Source organism: Ictalurus furcatus, chromosome 26, assembly GCF_023375685.1.
Source record: "Ictalurus furcatus strain D&B chromosome 26, Billie_1.0, whole genome shotgun sequence".
Lineage (NCBI taxonomy): Eukaryota > Metazoa > Chordata > Actinopteri > Siluriformes > Ictaluridae > Ictalurus > Ictalurus furcatus.
This window is the reverse complement of record NC_071280.1, coordinates 10084442-10100827: the sequence shown is the minus strand read 5'-3', so window position 1 is coordinate 10100827 and position 16386 is coordinate 10084442.

Sequence of the window (16386 nt, the reverse complement as noted above, 5' to 3'; positions counted from 1 at the left end):
TTTTACACAGGAATCATGTGTTAATACTGAGCCTTCAATGTTAGTTAATGAGCAAACTAGATGTGGCAGTGGTAAGGGACTCAAAAGGAAATGCTCCCTGGTTGACACAGAAATTATAAATCAATTCCACGATTGTATACGCTTACTAAATCTTAAGTGTGTTGAAAGGATGTTATGAGCGTAATAATTTCCATATTCATATGGCAGGATCAAAAACTCACAACCCACCCCAAAGTCTTGGCACGTAGCATATGGTCCAATAGCTGGGAGCAAAAATAAGTTTTACTACTTATTAAGCAGAATTAATGATCTCTAATATATTTCACTGCACAATTTGAAAGGTTTCTCACACTGATTTGTGGCACATATTTTCTTCTTGCAGAAATTCGTAATTAAAATGCAGTATTAAATGAAGTTACATTGGGAATGGGCATATATTGGTGTTTTTAAGGTTGTCAAATAAATAGATAATATGCCATGTTCATTAATGATCGTAACTCTCGATACATGAGGACACATTTTCGGAATGGAGATCAGATCAGGAGTAGTCTCACTCCTCTTTAGTACTTTGAGTGCATGAAGGTTGATCATATTTCACAACTAGTGTCCTTTTCTTGCGAACACCATTTTCCTACAAACCAATCCTCATAGTATCCACTTTCACTTTCCATGCCTTCCTATCCTGGTGTCTTAGTCCTGACCCTCAACCCTGTTCCCTCCTCTGCATCTGTCCATCACACAGTCCTGCCACTTTTCCCACCCTCTATACAGCACATCATCTTCCTTCTGTTACTGACAGCGAAATGTTACTGCTGTCTGCATCATTATATCCATAACACAAGATAAATGTTCTAGCAAGCAGAAAAGCAAACCTAGTACAATTGAAGAATTTCAGCTCACGTTTATTGGATATTGCATAGGGGCAATTACTGAGAATATTTGCTTGCCACGGCCAATTTTGAGTATTGTTTTCCAGATTATTGTCTTGTTTCAAATAATCTTTCCCAAGCACCTGCACCGCTGACGATTCAATAAACATGTTGCCTTATTGCCTTACGTCTTTGACAGTGAACAATGAGGCAATGGGGCAAACAAATATTATGCCTAATGCCAAGGGGGTCATGCAAAATGAATTGTTAGACATCACAGATAGGCAACGCTGGTTAGGTAGGCTAATAGGCCTAGCAGTAATTCCAAAAATACCCAGGATTTGCCTTGAAGGACAGATAAATGGTTTCAGTCTTTCTAAATTTTGAATGCAGCCCTCACTTTCTCATATCTTCACATGCAGCAGAAAGACTGTCAAGGTAGTCAGATTAAATCCTCCCCCTCCACGTGAACTCTTTTTTTTTTTCTAATTCTAATTCAGAGCATATAACATTATAGGAACAATTGCAGAAACAAAACGAGCTGGAACTACCAAGTCGGGAACAGATGGCCCATAATTGCCTCGTGGAGGAAGCCAGGGAGTCAATTTTTACAGGTCTCGAGGGAGTGGCAGATGCAAAAAAAAAAGAAGTGCAGGTGCATTTGGGTTTGATCTGAGACGGCCTAAAGGAGGCATCTGAAAAAAAAATCAAAACATTAAAGGGGAATTTAACATAGCTCGGTGTTCATGATGGAGGCGGTCGCTTGAGTTTGGGGCCTGGAAGATTAAAAAAAACAAAAAACAAAAAACAAAACAAAACGTGACGGCAGCGTGAAACCGCAACAGATGCGGCACGAATTAGTCGCATCACCGTGCACAGATAAATCAGGAGCATGTCAGTGGAAAAAAATAAAACAGCAACAGAGACACGACACATTTTCCCCTCATGTCATTACAATTTCACATGCAAGGATCTAAGCCTGTAAAAATTATGCTTGAGGTTGATCCGACAAAATCTGATTTTTTTAACAGGGAAAAATCTGCACGTGCATCCTTGAGGTTACCATGGTGTATTATTACTCTTATTTATTATGGCACAGATCAGTATCAAGAAACAATATTGGGCCTCGCCAACACTGTTTGTTTCTTTGTTTGTTCATTGGTTGGTTGTTTCAGGTAAACTGGGACAGTTTAACAGCATTTATTTTCGAGCTAACATGTCTGTATGTTGATTGATCTATAGTCAAATATTAGTATATATGATATAACTCATTTAAAAGTAAAGAAGTGCTTGTTTGTTTACTTTTGATGCTGTGAGCAGCCATGTTGATTTGATGTCACTTGCTGAACTCAGGGCTGAGGAGATCGTCCCAACTGAGTAATTTCGAGTTGAGGCGGTGTTTTCTTTGGCTTTTATACATATGCTGCCTTCAATCCCTCTAGATAGATAGATAGATAGATAGATAGATAATATGCATAGAATTTTACTTAGTGTAAAGTGTTCATGTACTTTTAGAGACTGATGTTGTGTATTTCTTTAACTCCTGTATTATGTCACAAATGCAAGAAATAAATATTATTTTCCATTTAGTAGTGCTTTTCTCTGTGATTTATACATAATCTGTTCATATTGAATTTATTTTAATACAAAATGGTGTGTTCCATGGGAAAGAGCTTCACACAGGGAAAAAACCCCCACATGCACTGCCTACTTTTAAGCGAGCCCATAGTGCTTTAATTTGATTGACTGCCTTCTACTTTACCTCATTTATGTTTCTTGTCCTTCAGACATCATAATCGAATCTTAAACAATACAAATGAATCATTTAATTGATTCTTCCACAGAATAGGCTACACACTGGAGTCCTATGGGCTACTGTTATGAGCAGTGACAGTGCTGGCCATATTCTGAATGAAACACAGCCCAAGGCTGGTCACTTGTCAGTCTCCGTCGATACTAGTCTCCATCACAAACACCATAAAGAGTGCTCTTAAAATTCAGCCCGCATCCTGAATATGCTTTGTTCCAAGCGCTACCCCTTTTATAATCCCAAACTTGAGCGGCCTGGCAATATCAAACTAATAAATTACATCCTGCCTCCCCTATAACTCCCTGATAAATAAAAAAGAGGCTCCACTTTCCTCGTACAGCTGTGACCCAGGGTTACCTAGCAACAGGTCATGCCCAGATGAAAAAGCACAAGGTGGAGATCCACCTAGGAAGCTGGGAGGGAGGGAGGGGGGTGGGGGGTAGGTGGATGAGGGGATGAGGTGGGTGTGCATCTTCACTCGCTGACCCTTGACAGATAGAAAACGCACTCAGAAGAAACGTTTCTCGGAGTGACAGTGGTGTGAGGAGAGGCCTGAGCTCATCTGTGGCATGACTTCAAAAGTGTATTATCAAGGCTAGGATGTGTGTATGAGTGTGTGTGTGTGTGTGTGTGTGTGTGTGTGTGTGTGTAATACATTATATAAACTCATTATATAAACTCATATAAACCCCATAACACAGTATCGTAATTTGTGACATTTGTGCCCTTTGGATTGGTCCGTATGGTACTAAAGTCTAATCAATGCATTATGCATTATTAACAGCTAAGAGCTGATATATTTATTATCTTCCATATTAGCCAAATCCAGGTGAATCAAAGTGTGTTGCCTCCAATAACAAACCGCCCCTGTTGCCTCACGTGTTGTCTCTGTGGAGCCAGGCAGCTGTGTAAGCTTAGCGCACGCTCGAGGTAAGCCCTCACACAGCACACACATAATCAAAGCCTATTTTATATGCAATATAAAAGGAAGTAAGATGTGTGTGGCTAAGATGACTTCAGCTATTACCATAAAGATGAAATGTAGAACTGAAACAGTTATTTCTTCAGTAGAGCAACAGGATTCTGTGGCATAATTCCTCTCTCAGAAAAAAAAGTAGGAAGGAAGGAGAAGACTGTGTGTTTGTGTGCAGGGTTTGGTGACCATTATCTTGATTCATAGTTGTTCCTGAGAATCCACCGTCCTCGTTACCCGGACAAACAAATGTGTTGTTGTTGGCTGGAAAACAGTGCATCACTGTATTTACTGACTGTAGATTAGTCATGGGTGAGGTACGTTTGTGTTTTTGTGCTGTCATATTTTTGTGAAACATTGTGAACATTTTTATGAATCTCAAATTTATGATTAGATTCGTTTAACTATGTTACAATCACATTACAACTACAAATCATAATCCTAACCAGAAGGACATTTTTATTCTGATTACAAATCATTGTGTAATGGAGACAGGGCATAATGGAAACATTGTGTAATGAACATATTGTGTAATGGAAATATTGTGTTATGGAATCATAACACAATGTGTAACAGTAACAGCACATAACAAAAACACTGTGTAACAGAAACAAGGCATCATGGAAACAGGGTGTAATGTAAACATTGTGTAATCGAAACACTGTGTAATGAACATGTTGTGTAATGGAAATATCGTGTTATGGAATCATTGTGTAAGAGTAACATGTTGTAAAGGAACCATTGCATTAAAGAGACAGGGCATAACAAAAACACCATGTATCAGAAATATTGTCTAACAGAAATAAGGCAAAATGGAAATGTCTGAGTTACACATGTAACCCTGTCCCCTGAGAAGGGAATGAGACATTGCATGAGCATCACGCTGTGGGAAGTGCCCTCCCGCGTGACCGTTATCTAAAGTCTGTGTGAAATCATGACTATTTATAGGCCTGCCATCGTCAGGTGACTTGGCAATATCATCCATCGCATCCAATGTCATCAGCCTCTATTATCTGAAGCGAAGCTGCAATTCACAGGCATGCCCCAGTATGACAAAGCTACACAACATCTTGTTCCCTTCTCAGGGAACAGGGTTACATCCGTAACCCAGACATTCCCTTTCAAAGGGTACTCAACGTTGTATGAGCTTCACACTGTGGGAACGAGAATACCCACTCTATCATACTGAGGGTATGGCCTGTTCAAAAATATCTGAGCCCGAGGTCACTGCAAGACATTTGAGCCTGAGGTGGAATGCATGTCCAAACTGTAATATCGAATGATTGTGTGTGGCATAGACCACCACGTAGCAGCACACACATCCTGCAAGGCTACCCCTTTGGATAAAGCCTTCTAAGAAGCGACCCCCCCTAGTGGAATGAGCTCTTATGCTCAAAGGCATAGTGAGACCGCGCACCTCATAAGTGATAGAAATTGCTTCCACTCTCCAATTAGAGATGCTGCTTCGAGAGGTGGTGCTTCGATCACAGCATCACCTCTACTCTAGTCGCCAAAGCAAACCAGCAACTGTGACTTATGCCACTGATCAGAGCAGTGGACGTAAGTACAGAGAGCCCTTACTGGACACAGTAGGCGCAATTTCTCTTGTTCCAGTGTAAGGAACAGAGGAGGGCAGAAAGCCTGCAACACTCCCGGCTGGGCAGCAGATGTAGGTACTTTAGGAATATAATCAAGCCTAGGATATAGGAAGGCCTTGACTAATCCAGGGGCAAAATCAAGGCAAAAAGGGGCAACAGAGAGAGCTTATAGATCTCCTACTAGCTTGAGATATGTCAGGGCCAACAGAAGACCTTTAGAGTCAGAAGCTTCTCTGAGGCTGACTCTAAGGGCTCAAATGGGGCACCCGACAGACCTTCCAGGACCAAAGACAGGTCCCAGGAAGGTATGCGTAGTCTGCAGATGGGCCTCAGCAACCTGACACTATGCATAAACCTTGATGTTAGAGGATGTTTCCCCACAGAGGCTCCATCAATAGGGGCATGACTGGCTGAAATCACTGCCACGTAGACCCTGATTGTAGAAGGAATCAACCCTGCTGAGAAACGCCCCTGTAAGAACTCCAGTACTGTAGCTATGATACGGTAATAGATCAACCCTCTGGCATAAGACAACAGATCCCTGCAAATGGGAATCTCCAAGGGAGTGGATATCTAGCAGGTATATTATCACCGAGAATCATATTCGTGCTGGCCAACAAGGTGCTACTAGCAGCAGATGTAGATAGTCTTGGCAAACTCTCGCTAGAACTTGTGGGAGCAGAATGATCGGGGGAAAAGTATACAGACATGATCTCGGCCACATGTGCACTATGGCATCCAGCCTCAATGGTACGGGAGGAGTGAGGGTGAACAACAGAGGGCAGTGTGTTGTCTCCTCAGAGGCGAACACCTCCACTTCTGCTTGGCCAAACCTCTGCCATACACACGCCTCCACTTGTGGATGGAGCCTCAGCCTTGGCCTCAGCCCCTGCCTCAACAGGATGTCTGCCGCCACATTCCGGTTGCCCGGAATATACATTGTACTCACTGACAAAAAATTTCCCTCCACCCAGAGAAGAATTAGTTGCCTGAACCTGCCTGAATAGGGGCACAAACATAACCCTCCCTGGTGGTTGATATATGAGACCACTAACACATGGTGAGGAAGAAAGATTTTCAGTGCTAGAAATTCAGCCCACATTTCTAGGTGATTTATATGCCACTCCAGATGAGGGCTGCTCCAGAGACCTTGAGCTGGACAGCCGTCTAAGACCGTGCCCCAGCCTATGAGGGAAGTGTCTGTCATTGCCATCTTGCAAAAAGGACATGCCCCAAGATTGTGACCTGAGTCTAGAAATCGGGGACAACTCCATATTTTCAGAGCATTTAGGCATAGCCACTTGATACAGATTACTCTCAGGGGTTTCATCCTTGGATGTGATGTTATGATGGTATGACCTTGGCTGCTGCTGCCATAAGCGCCAACAGTCTCTCATAGAGACTGGAGGGGATGCCCAGACCCAGCTTTGACTAGCTCAATGTTGATAGGATTGATTCTACGCATGTTGGGGATAGAAACGTTCTCATCATAGTAGAATTCTATATAATCACTAGAAAAGTTGTTTTCTGCACTGGAGAAAGCATACTTTTCTTGGGGTTCAGTCTGAACTTCCTGTGACTGGGCAATATTTCTAGTGGAAATATATGTCTTTTAGATCTATCATCACAAACCAGTCCTCGAACTGAATCTGTGGAATGATAAATTTGAGCATCAATGTGAACCTGTATATCCGAAGAATATGGTTCAGGTGACGCAGATCTAAAATTGGCCGCATACTCCCATCTTTTTTGCAGACCAGGAAATAACGGCTGTAAAAACCTCCCTCCCTCAGGGAATGGGGTACATGTTCTATGGCCCCTTTGTCCAAGAGGGATCTTACTTCCTGCGCTAACGTCGGGCTCAGCTCTGTACTGACTACCGTGGTGAGCACACCTCTGAACCGGGGGGGTCGAGCTATGAACTGGATCCGGTTTCTATGGTAGACAGAACCCATGGAGACACATGTGGAGACACATTTCCATGCTGCCAGATGTTTTTTTAATGACGTTAACTCTTCCAGATTCTGTTGGAGGGAAAGATTTTTGTTGCCCTGTGACAGCCTGCTGACCAGAGAAGACTGAAAACTTGGGATGACATAGGTTAGGGGAGGCCCTACAGTAATACTGGGGACTTACTGCCCTAACAACCTCACGTCCCCTGACACCTCCCTCCACGGCCCATCAAGACCTTCTCCTTCTTTGTCTGCTTGGCATTTATGATCATTCTCAGATCAGGACTACTAGCAGGCTGTGACTGTGGCCTCCTGGTCTTCCTGGCTCTCCGCGGGGGGAGGCGGCCTGCCACACTCACCTTCTGTGCCTTCCTTGCACTAATGCTGGACGTGATATGGAAGGAACTGGCTGAATGCCGCCGTTTGCTGTTTAGTCTCGTGAAACCTGTAGGTGGTGGCGTTAACTGCACTGCCAAACAGGCCAGAAAGTTCAACAGGGGTGTCCAGCAGGGAGACCTTATCCTTATCCCCTATCCCTGAGAGGTTGAGCCATAGGTGCCTCTCTGCCACAACCAAGCAACCCCACCCGGAGAGACAGGCGCGGGGAAGCTCCACCACTGCCTCATGCCAATATCAAGCTCACTCAGCAGGTCTGCTTGGTAGGCCTGCAACACTGCCATTGTATGCAGTGACCCACAAGTGAGACCTGCTGCCACATAGGCTTTGCCAACCAATGCTGAGGTGGCCTTACATGGCTTGGATGCCACTGAATGCCATTCAAAGCCATTAAAAAAGTCCCTAAATTTCCTGCCGTCGATAGAGAGAGGTAACTCGCAAGAGGTACCTCCTCCAACATTGGCATAGCCAAATACCTATGTTGTTCATTCCCCATGATGGCTGAATTATCCGTCATCGCAGGGTTATAAACACGGCTAGTGTATGTTTTTCCCCAGAAGTGGAATATTTCATGCACTTCTGGGAAAAAGGGGAGTTTTCTGTGGTGTGAAGGAGATTTATATTCTGTGGCATGCTCCATATCTACACTTCACACAGAAAGTGTGTCTGTCCCCCCACTCCCACACCCCCATCATTAAACGCAAGGCATGACACAATTCCTAAACTCTCTCTGACTCATACTTTTCTTTTTTTAAAAGGGACAGAAAAGAATATATATATATATTATATTATATATATATATATATATATATATATATATATATATATATATATATATATATATATTAAATAGAGAGGAAATGTGTCTTTTTTTGCGAACATTCATACAAATGACCAACATGCAGTCTTTCCCTGAAGATAATAAGGCTGAGGATGTGGTTCACAGGTGCTTCTATAGTCACGCGATGTGTGAAATTGCCACGTCACCTGACCATGGCAGTGATTAGGTTATTAGGCGTGATTTTACACTTCCCACAGCGTGAAGCTCATGTAACATTGAGTTCCCTTTGAAAGGGAACAGGGTGCAATGGAAAAACTCTGTAATGGAAACAGGGTGTAATGGAAACAGGGTGGAAAGGAAACAGGGGGTAATGGAAAAACTGTATAATGAAAACAGGGTGTAATGGGAAAACTGTGTAATGGAAACAGGGTGCAGTGGAAACCGGGTGTAATGTAAACAGGGTGTAAAGGAAACAGACTGTAAAGGAAAAACTGTGTAATGGAAACAGGGTGCAATGGAAACCGGGTGTAATGGAAACAGGGTGTAATGGAAGAACTGTGTAATGGAAACAGGGTGTAATGGAAACAGGGCATAAATGAAAAGAGGACATACCAGAAACAGGGTACTACATAATCATTATGGAATTGCATAGTAACAGTTACAGTAACAGGTAACAGTGTAACACTGGGTAACAGAAATAGAGTTGAATGGAAAGAGGGGGTAATATAAACAGGAGCTAATGAAAATAGCCTCTTCTACTATTTCCATCTACAAGCTGTCTAAACTATGCATGTAAAATGATTATAAACCTATTAAACTATAAACATAATGCCCATAGTGAACTTCCTAATATAATGTCATTCTCCTAATGTTTAGGACATTGCAGGCTAAAACGAGTGTATTTGTGTACAGACAAAGTTACACAAATACATATATGTACAGTATAACAGAATTGAAAGGGATCCCACACAACATGACAGTACAGTAGCAACAAAAGCCTGAGGTGCTGGGGGATGGGAGAGAGAGTTACAAAGCAGACTCCTGTCAAAGCAAGCCCCTGAATATTGCCCTATGGGCACTGCTGTACCCTATACAGGACAAAACGCCGGCACCTCGCTTCTGAGCTTCGAGCCAGATGGATGCACATTATTCTCTCCCAGAGGAGCAACCCCCTAAAAAATGAGCTTTACATATTGTGCCCTTTCCCAAGGAAGAAGCCTTTTTGTACTCCTACAAATCAGCAGCATTTCAAAGTTTTCTGTCATACCTCAGAAATTCTTACCATCCAACTTGTATGAATAGATAAGACTAGTAGTATTTTTTTGTTTGTTTGTTTGTTATGACTTTATTTATTCCAACAAAAGGCACGTCTGCAAATTTTGCTTGAATAGGTTAAAAACAGAGCAGGCAGGTGAGAGTGTAAGCAACGTCTGCTGTGTACCCCTGCAAGCAAGAACATGCATGTAAAAAGTGGGCACGAGGCCATGATAACACAGACCACCCCCCGCCTATATCCGTGCGGAGGCTGAGTCAATGGGCATCCATCACTGATGCTAACAGCTCTGATTAAAAATACATCAACTGCAACTGGCCTCCTGATGGCAGTGCGTAGTACTGCGCATAATTAAAGGGGCCAGGGAGCTGTGATGATGAAGGGCAAGGCACACCTGCTCTCCGTTAAATCGCGCTTCTGTTGCTAGAGCGTTGCCTATTTCACCCTCAGCAAATTAATTAATATCAAATCAAGGGAGGCGGATGCTGTTTATATTTACGGCCCAAAGTTTGTTAACTCGCTAGTGCCGCATGCCAACTCTTGCACTTCTGTGCTTCTTCTTTTGAATTTCAAAGTGCAACTTTTCATTTCACGGTCCACTTATGCTCGTTCGTTAACTCGCCACATAGCCACCTCTCTCCTTCTTTTCTCTCTCACATTCTCACTGTTTCTCCCTCAGTTTGGGTGTGAGAGAAAAGGCAGTTTGCTATAGAAAGCTCACCGGGCTAACACTTGCGGTGTTGCGTCCAGCCTCACCCAATTTACACCTTTCCCTCTCCTGTCAGCGCCATGCCATTTCCCCCAGTGAACAGAGCCATGGCAACTGTCATCCCCTCTCCTTCCATATGTAGCACGTGGGAGAGGAAGTTGCCCACAGGAAGTCACAAGTAGCAACATGAACAAGCACAAGGCCTTGACATTCTCTAGATCCGGATGAAATCCCCACTACCCTCGTTGGAGGAACAAAAAAACAAAACAAAACAAGCCATCCTAAAAAGCCATCCACAGCGATGCCTGTTTAAACAACTTGATGGGATTAAAGCGGAGTTAAAGTGTTTGGTAGTCACCGTTAATTGAAGCGGATGGGATTTTTAATAAAGCATGCAGAGGCAGCAGCTGACAAACAGGCCTGCTGGCTCTTTGGGGAGATGCCGCTTAATGGTATCAGATATGTGCTCTGCCGGAACCCATTGCGTTGCGCTTTTTTTTTTCCTCCTCTCATTCACGCTTACCTTAATCGTTAAGGTTTTTTCCACTTGAGTTTTAATTACGGTTCATGTGCTGGATTACATGGGGAATAAGGGACGGGCAGGCAGATGAGCAGGAAAGAGAGAGAATCAGCGTGACAAGCAAGACCTTCGTCATCTTTATCAAACAAAGCTCATCATAGCAGGAGGAGTTATTTCCATTCTCCCAAATCTCATAGAGTAGGTTCTTCATTGTGAGTGAAGATTCACTAGAATTGGCACTAATGTGAAGTAAATGTACTGTAAAATTTACAGTAAAATATTGGCAGCAGAGTTATAAAACATATTTATAGTAAAGAACTGTAATATATTTACAGGTAATTCGTGTAAATTTTGTAGTAAAGCGTTCCAGTAATATACTCTAAATTTTAAAATCTAAACATTATACAACCCTCTACATTTGACATTTAGCTGACATTTTTATACAAAGCGTATTATACTTGAGACAGGATGCAGCTGAGCAGTTGAAGGGTCAAGGATCCCTTAATTGCAGCATAGCAGTACTGGGATTCGAACTCACAACCTTCTGATCTGTAGATCAAAGTCTTGAGTAAAAGTTGTAACTAGAAAAACATGACAAAAACAAAGAAAAAGCCGCCTTAACTCAGAATTCCTGCTCATGAACGGTCTTTTCAACCCCAAGTTCAGAAAGTGACGTCAAATCAACATGGCTGCTCCCAGCATCAGCAGTAAACAAAGTAGCATTTCTTGACTTGTAAACAAGTTATACTGTATATAAAGGTATTTACTATTACAGATATATTAGCTTGTTGAATCTGTAACACTGACTATACAGTTAGCTGACTAGATTGTTGCTAACAAAAAACAAAGCTGGAGGCGTCTATTCTTTTCTCCCACTTTGTAGCTCGAACACACGGGGGAACGAAAATGATATAAATCCGAGTTCCGACTTCCCACTAATGTTTACCTAAAATAAAGGGCACAAAAATAATGATCATTTTCAGATGTTGACGCAAAGAGAATCTTTACTATTCTCACTAACGCCTAAAACAATTCCGTAGCTATCCCACTATGCGTTGCGTTTTCTGCCATTATAACATAATACAAATGCTATAATTGCCCACTCGTTTATTTACAGTACCCTCCTGCAAAATAACACAAATTTGCTGGAAATACTGTAAATTTGCAGCTATTTTTATTTATTTATTTTTACAGTTTTGTATATTTGTGTGAATTTTCCATTTATTAACGAACAGTCAAATACTGATAAAACTGGATCATAGGCACTGCTGTCGAACCCTTTAGACCAGGTTTCTCTTAATAATATACTTTCTGATATTTTACTCAAGCCTTATATACTGTGTTGCCTTAAGGAAAGACCATATAAAAGCACCTGCAGGGAAAACTCGTTTTAATATTTCACTTTTACAATGGCACAGCCAGTCCTGCAGGGACAAGGCCTCATATCATGGGACAATTAGAGAGTTTCATTTCCCATCATATCAGTCACACAGCTCATGAATAAAAACAATTAAATGCTCATAAGTCATACAATTGAGGTCCCTCCCCAGTCCTTTGCATCTGGAAACCAAAGCCACCTGGGTATTTCCTTCTTTATCTCTACAGTTCTGGGGAGGGAACTAGAAAGAGAGGTTGAAATGCAAGCACTGGGGGAGCGGGGGGATTGGAGAGTGAGGGTTGAGAAAGAGCGAGTGACAATGCAGGACTCGTTATAGAGCTCGAGCTGTCTGCAGAGCAACTGTCAGTCTTTATTATGGAGTGGAGGGATAGTGTAGCTCGCAGGTATGGAGGGATGAAGCAAGGACAGAGAGAACGAGAAAGAGAGAGAGAGAGCGACAAAGAGAGAGCGAGAGTGTGGAAAGAGGGGTGGCAGCTGTGGAACTGTGTCTTGGTCTCCTGCAGCAAAACACCAGCTTTCCTACTGCGTTGAACCCATCACCCTCTTTCCCACAGGGGAGGAATAGAGAGGAGGAGGTCTGTGCCAATCATCAGAGCTGTCCGTCATGTATGAGATACACCGATACCATCAACTGCACTCTGTGTCATGCTCCAGGCGGTAGTACTGACCAAACTTATACCATCATCACGGTTTTACATTCTGAATGAAGCAAAAATGCACAGCAGTCTTTAATAGTAGAGGCAGATACTGAGACATCAGCTGCAGAGGCTGTTCACCATGAAGAATTCATTAATTAATTTATTTATTTATTGCTTTGTTTATTGTTTGTTCGCTTATTTGTTTGTTTGCTTACTAGTTTGTTTGTTCGTTTGTTAGATTTTTTGTTTGTTCACGTGATTGTTTGCTTGTTTATTTGATTGTGTGTTTGTTTGCTTGTTTATTTGATTGTTTGTTTGCCTGCGTGGGTGTGTTTATTTGCTTGTGTGTCTATTTGTTCGCTTGCTTGCAGTTAAGCGCTTGTTTTTCTTCCGTTGGTTAAAGGAGTGCTACAGTATTTTTTAACCTAATCACTGTCTACCACATCTGTAGCACATGGGTAATTACCATAAACAAGAATTTCATGTACTGAGGAAATTAAAAAACAAACAAACAAACAGTTGACTGACAAGCAATCATTTTCTTAAATAAATAAATAAATAAATAAATAAATAAATAAATAAATGACCATGTGTAATATATTTTTGTCTCATTGGTTTAACTGGGTTCTCTTTGTCTACATTTAGGACGTGTGTGAAGTTTTAGGTCATATTTATGCAGAAATATAGAAATTTCTGAATGGTTCGCAAACTTTCAAGCACCACTGTACAGTACATGTGCATACAAACCTAGAAAATAAATGTAAGAACAGCCACAGATTCTTCCCTCTGAAAAAGTAGTCCCTCCTCTCTGGAAGGACAAATGATACAGATTTACAGCCTTTATGTCTTCTGCAGAAGCATTTGTTACCTCCCCAGCTGCCCTTTGACTTTCATTACGGACAAGTAAACAGGTTCTGTTTGTTTTATTTCAGTACAGGGAACCGTGTCCTAATTCTTGTCCTCTCCAGATGTGGTAGACAGATTAGGCTGGAAACACCACTCTATTACTTTAAAAGACAAAATCATAGGTATCACATTGAAAAGATTTAATTTATGTTAATGTTAATAAAAATTTCATTAGCATTTCATAAAAATGCAGTGTTTATATTCTGTTTCTGCAGTTTCTGAACACTTTAGAAGAATCAGACCTTCTCCTGCGCGGGTGTCCGTCTTTCCATCAGTACCGCTGCAGAACATTTAATGGAGCCATTGTGCACTTTTCTACACAGATGCATCAATTCAAGGACGGCTCAGTCTATATGCTACTTTCATAGAAATTTGGACAAATCCCGAATCCTATCACCAACCCAGAACTACATGAGCTGCCTTTTTCAAAAAAATATGGAAATAACTGTGAGAGCTCAATGAAGATTTATTGAGTTTGTGAAATGCAGCAAACAGTCAGAAGGTTCACAGACCTCATTCGTAGCGTGAGCGTATGTTCTAGCAGCTTGTACGGTTTAGTAATATAAACACTGGTGAGCCGTTGTTTACCAGACGTACACACACACACACACACAACACACACCTAACTGACTTTATTAGCTGGGTCAAACACAATCACAGCTCAGCCACACAGGGTTAGCTAATTATGGGTGGCAGCTGGCAGTGAGGGCTTCCTTTAGGGGCTGGCTGCTGGGTAATGTCCATGCGTGAACCGTGTGTGTGTGGGTGTGTGTGTGTGTGTGGGTGGGTGTGTGTGTGTGTGTGTGCGCGCATGTTTTCATCTCTTTTTGGGGACCAAATAAAATGGAAACATGGATATGTGACAGGAATTTTTTCATGACCATATTAATTCATTTGTTTGTTTGTTTGTTTGATTATGCTCGCTTGTTTGCGCATTTGATTGCATGTGTGCATGGTTGTTCTTTCATTTGTTTGTTTGTTCTGTTGCTTTTTTACGGTGGCCGAGAAGTGCAGAACAAAATAACAAGTCAGACAAAACGGAAACGGTAGGTATAGTTTGTGAATGGAATACTTACCACTGATAGGATGAGACATCTGTCAATCATGATGTACAGGAAGTACAGCAGGCTTCGGTAAATGGGAATGTGGTCAGTTAGATTTAAGGAAAAATATTACGTATGGTTTACATAAAGATATTACGTTTCTCATCAAAATGTGATTTCAGTGCTTATGCAAAACTTAATTTAAACGAGATTTCTAATTACAAGACTGAATTATGTAAAGTGAACGTGATCGTATTAACGGAAACAGCGCTGCAGTAATGTGGTTGTTGCAGAATGCCAGCAGGCTGGGCTCGATCCTCAGCTCAGGTGAAAGTGTGGATTCAGTGAGCGTTTTTTTTTTTCAGTGTAGAAAGTCACGTGTGTGCATGTGTAAATATAAATGTCCTTCGTGGAATAAATTCCATTTCCTCCTTCCTTGCCAATGGAAACTTTTGGTCTTCTCTTAGATTTAAAGTTTCACTATTGAAAAAACTGGTTTAAAGTGAACACCTGGGTTTGATCCTGGGTTTGATCCTCTGCTCAGGTGAGAGTGTGGCGTTGTGTTAATGAAACTCAATTTGGTCACGCTGAACATATTTGAATTAAATCAATTCAATGAGCTTTTTTTCACTATTGAAAAAACTGGTTTAAAGTGAACACAGAAGTCCACACACTGATAAAAAGCTCATTGAATTGATTTAATTTAAATGAGCTCATCGGTTCAACTGAATTGAGTTTCATTAACACAACGCCGCACTCTCAAATGAGCAGAGGATCAAACCCAGATTACTAGCATTCTACAACAACCACATTACTGCTACACTATTCCATCACACACACTTATTCATTTATCCATATTCATTTAAATCCTATAGTTATCGTATATAATGTAATTGGTTTACATTAATACAGTGTGAATTGATCACATTTACTTTATATTATTCAATGTACTAATTAGAAACCTGTTTATATTAAGTTTAGCATAAGCACTGAAATCATGTTTTGATGAGAAACGTAACAAGTGTGTGTGATGGAATAGCGTAGCGGTAATGTGGATATTGTACAGTGCTAGTAACCTGGGTTTGATCCTGGGTTTGATCCTCTGCTCAGGTGGGAGTGTGGTGTTGTGTTAATGAAACTCAATTTGAACACATTTGAATTAAATCAATTCAATGAGCTTTTTTTCAGTGTGTGGACTTCTGTGCTCACTTTAAACCAGTTTTTTCAATAGTGAAACTTTAAATCTAAGAAAAGACCAAAAGTTTCCATTGGCAAGGAAGGAGGAAATGGAATTTATTCCACGAAGGACATTTATATTTACACATGCACACACGTGACTTTCTACACTGAAAAAAAAAAACGCTCACTGAATCCACACTTTCACCTGAGCTGAGGATCGAGCCCAGCCTGCTGGCATTCTGCAACAACCACATTACTGCAGCGCTGTTTCCGTTAATACGATCACGTTCACTTTACATAATTCAGTCTTGTAATTAGAAATCTCGTTTAAATTAAGTTT